Here is a 13,393-nt window from a genome sequence, read left to right as displayed (position 1 = left end):
TGTGTGTGCCTCAGCATCCCTTATCTGTAAAATGGAGGCAGTAATCCTGAAAACCATTGTCGTATCCTTTGAAATCAGCAATTTAAAAGTGCTGCGCTAGTGACAGGTTACTCTACCAGAGTCTCTGTGTGCCTCTTAATCTTCAGTGTCCTTTTCTCACAATGTACTATGACATAAGGAATTTCTGTTCTCTCCATTTAACTGAGGTGGGGGAACTGACCCCCCCAGGTATGTCTCCAGAGTGCCCCACTAATCCTGAGGACCCTCACAAGCCTGTTCTGCCCACGCACTCATGCTTGCACATGCCAAACCCAGAAGGAGGCAATGAAATTGTTTTGGGGGTGCTTACCACTACTGTTCTCAAGTTGAGTTTCTAGCATGCTTGAGGGCAGCAATGGTGTGCAGCCCCAGGGAAGCTGAAGCACTTCATTTCTGTGCAGCAACAGCAGTTACGCAAAACATGCTGAAGTGACACTGCCTGCAGCACGATGCAGACATACATTGTGTGCCTAAGTAATGTGCCCAGGGGCACAGGGGATTAGTGGCAGAGCAGACTTGAACCCAGGTTTTCCTAGCTCCTTTAAACTAAACTGGGTCATCTTTTTTGTCTCTGGGGCCCAGTAGGTGGGGTGGATAAGAAACAAAGAAAATAAAAAGGCCAGTGTGGGAAGCTGTAAACAATGTGTAATTAATTCCTTCAAAGCATCACTACTGTTTTCCATAACCTCCCTTTTGATGATAATAGCTTTGTGTGGGAGGTAGACAAATCTGAGCGTAACACCAGGGGCACGGTACAAATAATTATTTAACCCCAGAAAGCATTAAGCATGCAGCTCCTAAGAAAACTGCTGCAAAAAGGGACCAATCCCAGCCATCTTGGCACTCCAACTGCTTCACCCGTGTCTATGTGGCCACTTACATGAGTAAGGGCCGTTCATGTCTGTGAGGGGGCTTGCCAGGATCAGGGCCCTCACCCCTCTCCCTGAAATCTCACTCCGCAAAAACTGGAGTGTGCTCTGGTCCTTAATAATGGCTGGCATCTGGTAAGAGCTGTGCCTTGCAAGGAGCCTGTGAGGTGCCAAGCACCGTTTACTTCTGGGGAAATCACAGCCCTGGGTCACAGACCTCCAGGCTGAGCCCACAGCAGGGTGGACAGGCCAGTGTCCCCCTGGGGTGTAGGGTTAGTGTCCCCTTGGGGTGTGGGGCTGGTGTCCCCCTGGGGTGTGGCTGGTGCCCCTGGGGCCGGTGTCCCTGTCAGGGTGTGGGGCTGGTGCCCCCCTGAGGCTGCTTGCAGGCCTGCGTGGGAGACCCCAGGTTTGTGGCTCCTAGAGGGGCAGTCCCCCCCGTTGGCTGGCGGGCGGCTGTCTGTGCGTCCCTGGGGTGGCCACCCCAAGCCAAGCCCAGCCCAGCCCAGCCCGCCGCGTGGGGCAGCCGGTCCGCAGAGGGCAGGGCCCTGGCCGGAGCACACCGAAGGGTAGCCGCCTGCGCCCCCCTCGCCTCTCCGCGGGACTGGCGGGCAGGGGGCACAAAGGCGCGGCCGGGCGGGCGTCCCCTCCGGCGGCGGGGGGAGCCCTTCTCCGTGCGCCTGCGCCGCCTCTCGCCCGCCCTGCCTCCTCCGCCCGCCGCCGCCGCCCCCGAGCGGGAGCCGCCACCTGGCCCGGCGCAGGGCGGAGCGAGGGGCGCTGCGGGAGGAGGACCGGGACCGGCCCCGGCGAACATGCCCGCGCTGGGGATGGTGCCTCGCGGCGGCCTGCGCGGGTCTCGCTGCTCCGAGCCGGGTAAGCCCAGGGCGGCGGGCAAGGGGCAGGGGCTGGATGCCCCCGCCAAACTTTTCCTCTTGCGCCTCGGATGGAGCCGGGGGCAGCCTGGCCCGGGGCTGCGGGCACGTCTGTATGCGTGTGAAAGGGGGGCTGTAGGGCGAGGGGGCGGCGGCTTTGTATGTGTGTGTGCGTAGGGGGTGTGCAGGGCGAGGGGGCAGCTGCTTTGTGTGCGTGTGTGTGTGTGTGTGTGTGCAGGTGTGTGGGGAGGGGGCGGCTGCTTTGTGCATACGTGTGTGTGTAGGGGGTCTGGAGGGCGAGGAGGTGGGTGCTTGGTATGTGTGTATGTGCATGCACATGTGTGTGTGCGCGCACATTGCATGGAGTGGCCGCCTGTCCGGCTCTCCCAGCCCCAGACGCTCCGGCCTCGGCGGGGTGAGCAGTGCCCTGCGCTGCGCTGGGTAGGACAAGAGCTGGCGGAGGTGGGGGGAAGCAGCCCTGGCGCTTTCCCTTCTCTCTCCCCACAGGCAGCAGAGGTGCCACTGGGGTCACTAATGGGTATGAAGGATGAGCTCTGGGGGAGCTGGCTGAAATTGGTTCCCGGAGGTACAAGAGGACTTGCCTCTTCTCCACCCCACCACCGCCCCCAGGCAGAATGATCTGGTGGTGCTGGATGCCTGTGGGGTTTCCTACCTCCCCCCCAACCTTGCATGGAGGAGCCTGCATGATGCTGGTGTTGCCTAGGCTGGGGAAGCCCCTACTCCTGTGCAGGGCTGGGCTTCTGGTGGGGGGGTGTTCCTCCCCGGTTTTCCTCCCTGGTTTTCCTCTCCCTTTTTGTCAGTATCTGCATTTAAAAAATAAATAAATAAAAGCATGTCAGTTCATATTTCCTTGCTGTTTTTGGAGGTGCCTGTGACGGCAGCATCCTTCGGAAAGAGAGAGCTTGTAAAAGGAAAAAAGAAAGAAATCCTTAAAATTGAATATTCTTGACACTGTTGCCTACAGAACAGCCAAGAGCTCGGCCCCCATTGTGCTTAAGTGCTATACAGAGGCTGAGGAGTAGCCTGTTTCTGGCTGGAAGAGTTTCCAGGCAAAAGGTACAGGCGAGAGACAGGATGGGGGCAGGGTACAACATACAAGCAGCATGAAGAATGCCATGGTAGCAGGTGTTGTGCTGGTTCCATGATATTTCTTTTAAGATCTGTTATCTTGGGTCTTTCCTAGAGTAACTGCTGTGTTGGTTTTCTACCTGGCAAAAGCCAAATCCTGGGCTGGTGTGAATCGATGTTGCTCCATTGACTTTACTGGAGCTGCACTGATTGACTCCAGCTCTTGATATCAGTTTGACGCGTGGGTGAAAGGATCACTGCTCCAGAATGGGATACTTGGAAGGAGCCACATGGATGTTGTGGTGGTAGAAAAGGAAATGGGTTATTTTTTGCGTGGCGATGCTGGGACATAAGGATTCACAGGAGTGGTCCACAGAGATGTGCATTGCAGGGGCAGGCATTGTGTTTCTATTGTTGTATTCTATCAGTGCTGCTTCCCAGATGGTTTTCTCTCAGCATGTTAGAGTTGTCTCTGTAACAGTTGGGAATGGACGGTGCTAATGGATGACACCCAAACCCTCAACATAAACTTCAAAACAGAGGCATCAAACGCCCTCTTACATATCATTTTTCATTTTCACCCTAGTTGTCTTGTGAGATGTGATCCTACCTCTGTTGCACTGCCACAGCTCCTAGGCAGTGCACATTTGGGCACTGGTTGTCCCAAAAGGGCTTCAGTCCACATGTGGAGAGATGGAACTTGCTGACTTACTATTAATTGTGTATTACAAGGTCTCACTGGATGAATGCTTTAGAAATACTTACTGGTAGGAATAATAACTCTTCTGCACAGCAGAATTAAAGGGTCTTGGATGGGTGCACGGGAGGAGCAGAAACTGCTCACCTATAGCTCCCTACTGTGAACAAGCAGACAGGGAGTAGGCAGAGCTGTGGTGGTACCTCTGTATGCTGGCCAAGAGGTATCTGTCTATCTGGGCATTCAGTGATTGGGGTGTGCCCATTTCTTAATAGAGTATGTTCCTGGACCCCTACTGGAAAAGAGGAGATCTGGAGGAGTTATTCTGCAGAGGATTGTCTCTGAGTCACGCTTTCTTCTCAGTGCTTTGGCTGCCAGGCTACATCTGGCTCAATTTGGTTAGAGCAACCAACTCTCCTGGACTTTCCAGGTTAGTCTCGAATTTTGGGGCTTTATTCCCAAGAGCTCCCTGAAAAGAGACTTTCTTCCCAAATCTAAAAGACTGGTCCCAGCTGGAGGCCAGGCAGCATCTTGATCAGGCCCAGCATTTGCATACTGTTCAGTTGCACGGGGCCAAAACAGACTGTCCAGTGCCCAGCATTATGTCCCAGATTTTTCTCTCTGAAATTTGGTGGCTTTAAGTTTACCCCAGATTATTAATATGAAAACTTTTATATTTTCTTTTCCTCTGATAAATTATTTCTTTCTTATAGTCCTTTCCATTTATCTACAGGCAAAAGGGGTGTGTGTCCAAAAGCTTTAGATGTCTTTGAAGTGTTTGAACATAGGAGTGAATTTACTATATAACAGAGGAGTTAGAGTTCAACGCCAGGGCTAGCAGAAGCCAGGGATCAGGGGCCCAGCTGATGTAAAGTTCAGCAGTCATGGGAGCAGTAACAATTTACATCAGTTGAGAATCTGCATCTTCTCCCCACCTCCAGGCATACCAGTGGGTATAGATGTGACATTTTTTTGCTCCTCTCAGGAAACTGCACAGCATCAGACTGCATTTTAGCCAGCACAACCAGCACAATTTTGCTTGTATTGTGGATATGGATGGTTGTGTTGAAAAATGTGTTGGTTGTTGCGGTAGGGTAGTGCTGAGCAGCATGCTTGGCACACTGTGTTTGTACATGCATTTTCTAAGGCAGTGCCTTTTTCCCAGTGAAAAAAGAGTACCCCTTGTAGGAAGCCAGGGTTGGCTGACTTCAGCCAGGAGAACCTAATGGGAAGTTTTGTGTCTATCATCCAGCCAGGTCAAGAACTAATTTCTGTGTTTCTCGTGGTCAGGGAATATTTTTAAATGAATAGGATATTTGGCCAGAGAAAGTTCTACTTTAGAGGGAAGAAGGGATTTTTTAAAATAGATTTAAAACCCATTACAACTCTTAGCTTTTTTCTGTTACTCCCTAATTTTCTCTGGCAGCTTTGCTAATCATCACATTTTGTTTCTTAGTTTCTATCTTGCTGCTCATTTTTTTTTTTTTCCTTCTACTTTATCCAACAACAAGGGTATGATGATGATGATTTTTCTGAAATTGCTCGCATTTCCGTAACAACAAGTTTTGATGTAATGGCAGAATCAAGAACCACACTTTTTTAATTTAAAGGTTCATCATCTTAGCTTCTCCAACTACAAAAGTTTTGTTCCTGTGACCTATTCCTATGCAAATAATAAAATAGCAATAATGACCATGTCTAGCAGGTGGATAACGGCCCATGGAACTGATTTTGCAGCTGTGTCCACAGGATTGGCTCGTTGCATTGGATCCATTCTCTTCAGTAAGTCTCTGAGCTGTAAAAGATCCCCTTGCGTTGTCTTGATTTTACAGTTGGGACCTTAGAGTACTGTGCAAAAATGATCTAATTCCTCATAGTTTGTTTATTTAGGAATATTCATTCTACATTCATAGGCAGCAGCAAAAAGTGGATATAGACATGGTGGTGATAAAGATTGGAATTGTTTAATAAAACCTTAAAGTAAGAATCTTCTTTGGTGTCTGACTAGAGTCTTGACTGATTTGAAATGTAGATCTGAAGCTCTCATTTCTGATCTTGCTTTTGTTGAAAATATGTGTGTGTGCTGGGGAGGAAAGCAAGTGTGTTTTAAAATTCAATGTAGGATGCTGAATCCACATTGCTTTTTCTGTGGGAGTACAAAATAACCTTCCTCCCACACGGGAAGTACCTTCCAGATTATTATTTCTTTCTGTTGGTCTATGCTTTGCTTTGGAATAACTACAGATGAACAAGAAAACACTGTTGCTGTGAGTGAATGAGTTTTGAGTGAGAGCAAGGCATTCCTGTCCTATGAGGTTGAGATCACTTGCAATTTTCACTGGGTCAGTTCTTCAAAAATCTAGTGCAATTTCAGAATTTGGCCTGCTGTATAGATGGCATTATCAACCTAATGCTATGAGATGCCAAGCACTTTCAGTGCTCAAATTCAGTGGAAATTGAAGGAGCTCAGCTACTTGTAGCATGTGACTTCCACATCCTTGCATTTTTCAGAGTCCTGCACACATTCATGAACTCTGTAGTGAAAGTTCTGCCCAGGCTTAAGCTGTGGAGTCTGAGCATGAGTATTAGACTGGTGGACATGATGCTGCATTCATCATCCGCCAAAGCTCCCACTGACTTATGTGCTTTTTAGGACTAAATGTTTGGGCGAGGGGGTAATTTTCTTGCATCTTTATTTTCAATGCATTATGGCTGCAGTGTGCAACTGGGGCTACAACTCATTTATGTATATGCTACATTTACATATCTTATGCAGCGTTAGCTGTCTTGGGCTAATGAGTTTCACTGTGGTGTGCAATAACATTTTTCAAAAACATACACACTGTACCTACTTTGGTACCTTGCTGCCTTAGCATGGCTGATACCACATGTGTGCTAGTCCTGATTCTTTTATGCTTTTGTTTGACATATATAAAACCATTTGAATCTTGCAGTCTTTATTCATGTGAATAATCTTTGCTCCACAGGAGTGGAATGTATGTGAATGAGGACTGAAAGGTAGTTCTCCCAATCACCAATTGTTCTTAAGGAGGATTGTTTAGCTTATTTTTCATTTATTAGGCTTTGTTCCCTAAGTGCTCATCTGTTGACTCCCTGTTGAAATGTCCTAATGATTAGCCTGTATGGATGCTGTTCTCATTCATAATAAGGCCCTTATTGCACTCAAAGCAATTCAAGATAGCTTGTGAGTAAATAAGAAATGGGGCCCCATTTTACTTGACTAGTCCCTGAGTTTCCCTTCCTGAGTCCCTGAAAGAGAGATCTACCTTTGGATCAGTTTCAAGATTCTCTGTACCCGAGTGAAAATGCACAATCAGACCTCTGCTTGTGGTCATCTGCAACAATAGAGTGGAAAACCGCACGTTTGATGGCAGAAGTATTCAGGTTCGTGGGATATTCTTAATGCATGCGTGGTTGTGTTTTTATAAATAAATGTGTATTCAGTTGATCTTCCAGTATTCTCTCCTGAGAGACAAAGTAATTTTTCTTTAATCAAATAGGGTTTACAGCAATAGATGATGTATTTACATTAAAAAGTATGGGCTTTGCTGATGCCATATGTTAAGACATCTTCGTATACTTTTTGGCTCATCGTGCGCATCTGGGATCCAGCAGGTTACATTAAAAATAATATACAAGTGATTGAAGATGTGATTAGCTAGAAAGGAGTTCTGGGCTGAGGGGGAAGGGGCACAGAAAATGTATTATACATAGTTTTGCTCAGATTTGTCTTCCATCATTATTCTCATCTCATAACCACCCCTCCTAGTAGCTTCCAGGCAGACCCACATGCACAAATGTGCTAATCATCAATCTAACACAACCCCTCTAGGGGCCCAAGAACTGGAATAAATGCAAGACCTTGCAATGTGTTTACCAGAACTAACTAACAGAACTAGCTGCACGGTTAATATCTCGATTTACATTTCTGATAAAAGTTAACTGTGATTTCTGTGGACTGAAAAGAAATATATATAACTTTTTTTAGATGCCATTTTTCCTTTTGAGAGGCAGGTGGCTACTTTGCTATTCTTGTATTATTTTCAACTTTTTCTTTGAATAACCATTCAAATGGAACATTTCTCTTTCAATTTTTGTTTAGTCTTTCCAGTGGTCTAAGAAGTAGAGGGCCAATTCCTGCTGGACTTGCTCAGAAAGATATCTCATAGAGGAGAACTTTTATGGTATTTAATCATAGTGACCCGCTATTATTGAAGGCAAAGATAAAGCTTGCAACATTCCTTAGCATAAAAATGACAAAGGCAGAATGTGTAGTAATTGTTAGATTCCTAGTTTTCTGTTGTTTCTTATGGGCTAAAAAAGTGCAGATTTGGTGCATCCCAGAATGTATGTATCAATTCAGTTTCATCTTCCTCTGTTGAGGAAGACTTAAGTGGTAGGAGCTGTGTGAGGTTTCTGCCCAAGGCTGTAAGTCACCCACAACAGCTTCATGTGAGCAAACTCTTCTGTATATGTGAAGCCTGTTAAAATCAATCTAGCTTTTCAGTCACTCTGGAATGGCTCAGGTTACTTTTCTTTGGAACAGAAGAGCTGGTCAGATTGGAGACATGTTCAGACACTTCTCTGGGACTACACAGTCTTGAATAAAATCCTTGAATTTTAATTCTCATCACTTTTTAAATTATAATTTTGCTGAGATACCTTTTAAGTTAAACCATGTGAGAATCCTGATCCATGGTTCATCAGCTTAGATAAATAAAAAGGGGAGAGAGAAAGAAAGTCAAATCTGATGGAAATCTGTGTATATGGCATAAGGCAGTTAGTCACATTACATTTATATTCCACTGCTTGCTTCTGTTACCCATGCTTGTAAAATATTCACACAAAAAAAAGATGAAGTACATTTGATTTTCACATGTACCATAATTTATTCTATTTGTTCAGTAATTACTTTCCATATCTTATATAGTAACTGATTTTTCTACTTGTTAAGACCTTCTGCAGCTATTGTGCATGGGATGCCTGTAAGGCAAAAGCCACAGAGAAACTACCATGCTCTTTGTTTTTGATGTGACTGAGGGACTCAGCGGGAACCTTGCCTGGGCTTTTAAGAAATTGTATATGCTAAGGTGTCTGGGGACTTGCATAGTGAGCTGTACAAGAAGTGGTAGAGGGTGGAGACTCCTTATAACATAGGACATTGTTTCTTCCTGGAAATCACTATTTGGAATTACTGGAGCTAGGAGCTTGTATGATGTACCCACAGAGAATATTTTTGTCCCTTTCAAGTGTAATTCATCATTGACCTGAAGTAGCAATAGCAATGGCTTAACCGAATATAACACAAAGTTAAACAGAGGTATTTAGCCATTACCTCCAGAAATATGGTGTCTAACATGGCAAACCTATGGGATAGACTGATTCTGGGATGCCTAGATGTATTTCTACCTGTTCACCTGGCCCAGTGCCCACTCACAAAATACTATGCCAACTACAGCAAGCATAAATGTCAGAGTAATAGAGGCTTGCCTTTGAAATGCAAACAGTGTAACAATATTGCTGCAATAGAAATCAAAGTAAAACAAAAATTAACACTGTTTGTTTCAGTGTAAGGATTATATCTGTTGCTATTTCTGGGAATTTTCCCACCAATGACATTTTCTGTGCTATATCTCTGTTACCAATCTAAATGTTAGGAAATCTTCACGTAGAGAGAGGGAAATATGTACACAGGTTGCACAAGAACAGTTGCACATCTTTCTAAAGTGGCCCTAGGGATTTTCCAAATGGCTCTATATTTTTATTAATTGGCCACCAGGCATTTCAACCCTGGGTTACCAGCTTGAAAATAGACCAGGTGACTAAGAATTGGAAGTGAATCTCTTACTGGTGTGGGGTTATTTTTGCACTCAGATTTTTGCTGCTGGTCTACACTGTAAAAGTTGCCATCATAGTTGGCTTGTCTCTTGGCAAAAGCAATCATGATTGGATTTGCCAAGGCTGATTCATCTGCAGAGGTGCTTCCTCCATGCTCAGGTTAAGAAAGGTTACCTGGGCAGTGCAGGGAATCTATTCCTGCTGCTGCTCATGCAGTACCTGTTTTATGGGTATCCATATGCTATTCTTTAAGGGTATCATGCTGGCACTACTTGTACTCTGAGGACATGCAGGTTTCCCCAGTGGAAGTATAAGCTGCAAACTGATGATGATTCACAATGTTGCATCACTCAGCCAAGTATATTTCTGCTATCTCGAGAGCGCATTTAATTTTACTTAGAGGTATGAGGAGATATGCCAAGATGCAGTTTACCTATCCTTAATGGCATTTCATCACTTAATGTCTCTTCAGAGATTAACAGAATAAGGCACAATTCGGGATGCCCACAGCTTCCTGAAGATTTAGTACTGGCAATTAAAGGTCTTCATGTTATACTTGCCCTATTCTCTGCCTTAAGAATAAGAGTTTTGCTTGATATCGCTTGCACAATCAACTTTTATTATTCCTTATTCAAAAAGTAGAAATGTTCTTTCAGGAGAATTGGCTGAAGGGTGCATTCATCTACCCTGCTTACCTATCTTATGGAAGATGTAATATACAATTCAGTACCCTATTCCACCTACAGTTTATCATTTAATTTAGGCGCTCTCCAACTTTAGCACAGCCAGGGGCTGCACGCTGCAGGAGCATTTCCCACAGAATGCCCTGCACACTGCATGGATCGTAGTGGTGGCATGAGGTCCCCCCCACCATGTGGGTTGGACTAGCAGTGGCACACAACTGTGTGGGTTAGGGTTAGAGGGGAGAGCAACAAGAATGATATCGTGGTTGGTTAACTTTATTCCCCTTGGCACCTGCTGGGAGGGCAATACAGCACTGCACAGGCAGTCCAGGAAGTTTTTGGAGAGTGCTGGGGACAACTTCCTGAAGCAAGTGTTGGAGAGTCCAACTAGAAGCCATGCTCTCCTTGATCTACTGCTCACTAACAGAAAAGAATTGGTGGGAAATGTAGTAGTGGATGACAACTTGGACAGTTGTGACCGTGAGATGATAGAGTTCAGGATCCTCAGGAAAGGAAGGAAGGAGAGCAGCAGAGTACAGACCCCGGACTTCAGAAAAGCAGACTTTGACTTACTCGGGGAACTGATGGGCAGGATCCCCTGGGAGGTCAGTCTGAGGGGAAAGGGAGTCCAAGAGAGCTGGCTGTACTTTAAAACAACCTTATTGAGGGTGGAGGAATGAACCATTCTGATGCACAGGAAGACTAGCAAGTATATGGTAGAAGATCAGCTTGGCTTAACAGGGAGCTTTTCAGTGAGCTAAAACACAAAAAGGAAGCTTACAAGAAGTGGAAGCTTGGACAGATGACTACGGAGGAGTATAAGAGCATTGCTCTCATATAAAGGGATGAAATCAGGAAGGCCAAAGCACAATTGAAGTTGCAGTTAGCAAGGGATGTGAGGGGTAAGAGAGAGAATTTCTACAAGTATGTCACCAACAAGAGGAAAAGCATAGGTCCCTTACAAAATAGGTGAGGTGAACTAGTGACAGATGAAGTGGAAAAGGCTGAAGTACTCAGTGCTTTTTTCACCTCAGTCTTCTCAGGCAAAGTCTACTCCCAGACTGCTGCACCTGGCAGCACTGTTTGGGAAAGAGGGGAGCAGCCAACAGTCGGAAAAGAACAGGTTAGGGACTCTTTAGAAAAGCTGGACATGTAAAAGTCCATGGGGCCAAAATGGATGCAGCCAAGGGTGCTGAGAGAGTTGGCCGATGCGATGGCGAAGTCATTGGCCATCGCTGAAAACTTTTGGTGATTTGGGAGAGGTCCTGGACAATTGGAAAAAAGGGAAATATAGTGCCCATCTTTAAGAAAAGGAAGAAGTAGGATCCAAGGAACTAGAAGTGCATGGATGCATTGGCCTGGTATCTGATTGGCATTGATACAAAGAAAATTGGCCTGATGCCTTTGATAATTTGTCTGATAAATGCCCGTGCATGTGCGCAGCCACAGCACAGCATGTAGGCAGTGAGTAGCAGAGCTGGCAGAGTGGAGTGCTGCGTGCAGCTGGTAAGTCTGGTGTGGTGGGAGGGGGGCAGGGCATGGGGGCAGAGGTGACCTGAGCAGGGTGCGGGGCCCAGGGCAAATCAGCCCATGCGGGCCCTGGCCCCAAAGAAGCTGCCATTACCATCGGTGGGGGAGGAGGGGGTGTAGCGAGTGGCTGGACACAGAGCCACCACTCTGCCTGGCTCTGCACTGCTGCCCCTCCACCCAGCTCTGCAGGGCCCCCCAAAGTGTGGGGCCCAGGGCAATTGCCCCCCAATTTCCCCTCCCCGGAATAACCCTGTGTGGGGGGGTAAGGGAGGAGTGGGGCTGGGGCCAGTGCTGGGGTGGGTGTGGGACAGAGGCACGGCTCATTGGGGAGGGTGGGGGTAGCTCCTACCACTGCAAATGGCTCATCCGGTGCTCGTCTGGGAGGGCATGGGTGGGACTCGTGCCTGGATCTGGGCAAGGCGGGCTGGGGCTGGACTCTTCCCGGCCGGGCAGATCCAGAGGCATACGGCCTTCTGGACAAGTGGCAGGAGCCGTCGGACGAGCACCGGATGAGCTGTGCGCAGTGGTGGGAGACGCCCCCCCCCCCTTCCTGCGTCCCCCTGACGGGCCACACCTCCATCCCATGTCCACCCCAGCCCGCAGCTGCAGCTTGCCCTGTGCTGTGGAGATCTGGGGGGCATGCCCCCCTGCCTCCTGCACGAGCTGCTTGCGTCTCTGTCCCATGCGCCCCTCCCTACCCCGGCTGGTCAGTACCTGCCCCAGCCCCACTCCCTCCATCACTGCAGGGACCTTGATCTGCGCCCCCCCCCCTTCCTTCCCCTTTCACCATAACAGACTTACCAGCTGGGTGCAGCTCTTCAAACTGAAGAGCTGCGTATTGGAAATCAGATCGGTATCGGCTGATATGCCTCCTTAAAAATCAGCAATCTGTATCGGCCCCACAAATCTCTATTGTTGCACCCCTACAAGAAACTACAGACCATTGAGCCTCACTTCAGTCCCCAGAAAAATCATGGAGCAGGTCCTTAAGGAATCCATTTGTAAGCACTTGGAGGAGGAGGTGATGAGGAACAATCGGCATGGATTCACCAAGGGCAAGTCATGCCTGACCACCCTGATTGCCCTCTATGATGAGATGACTGTCTCTGGGGATGTGGGGAGACCAGTGGACATGACGTATCTTTACTTTAGCAAGACTTTTGATACAGTCTCCCACAACATTCTGGCAAGCAAGCTAAGGAACTACAGGTTGGAAGAAGGGACTGTAAGGTGGATAGAAAACTGGCTGGATCATTGGGTTTACAGAGTAGTAGTCAATGGCTCGATGTCCAGTTGGCAGTGGGTATCAAGTGGAGTGCCCCGGGGTAGGTTTTGGGGCCAGGCTTGTTCAGTATCTTCATTAATGATCTAGAAGATAGGATGGTGTGCACCCTCAGCAAGTTTGTGGATAACACCAAGCTGGGTGGATAAGCTGGAGGTTAGGGCTAGGATCAGAGACACCTCAACAAATTGGAGGATTTGACTAAAAGCAGTCTCATGAGGTTCAGAAAGGACAAATGCAAAGTCCTGCACTTAGGATGGAGGAGTCCCATGCACCAGTTCTGCCTGGACGAACTGGCTAATTAGGAACTCTGCAGAAAAGGGCCTGGGGGTTGCAATGGACAGCAAGCTGAATAAGAGCCAAAAGTGTGCCCCTGTTGTCAGGAAGGCTAACAGCATACTGGGCTGCATTAGTAGGAGAGTTGTCAGCCGATTTGAGGGAAGTGACTATTCCCTCTGTGGCATGGGTGAGGCCAC

The 13,393-nt window shown here is 47.3% G+C and overlaps 1 protein-coding gene across 1 annotated transcript in view; it reads left to right on the top strand.

Moving 5' to 3' along the window:
- Window positions 1-1,593: 1,593 nt before the first annotated feature.
- PLPPR1 (phospholipid phosphatase related 1) overlaps window positions 1,594-13,393 on the top strand; it is a 251,523-nt gene continuing 239,723 nt past the window's right edge. Inside the window, exon 1 of the mRNA XM_019490796.2 lies at window positions 1,594-1,778. The gene's annotated coding sequence lies outside the window, so the exon portion shown is untranslated. The remainder of the gene's footprint in view (window positions 1,779-13,393) is intronic.

This window comes from Alligator mississippiensis, chromosome 3, assembly GCF_030867095.1.
Source record: "Alligator mississippiensis isolate rAllMis1 chromosome 3, rAllMis1, whole genome shotgun sequence".
NCBI lineage: Eukaryota > Metazoa > Chordata > Crocodylia > Alligatoridae > Alligator > Alligator mississippiensis.
Note: the sequence above shows the minus strand (reverse complement) of the source record. Positions and strands in the feature narration are given on the sequence as shown.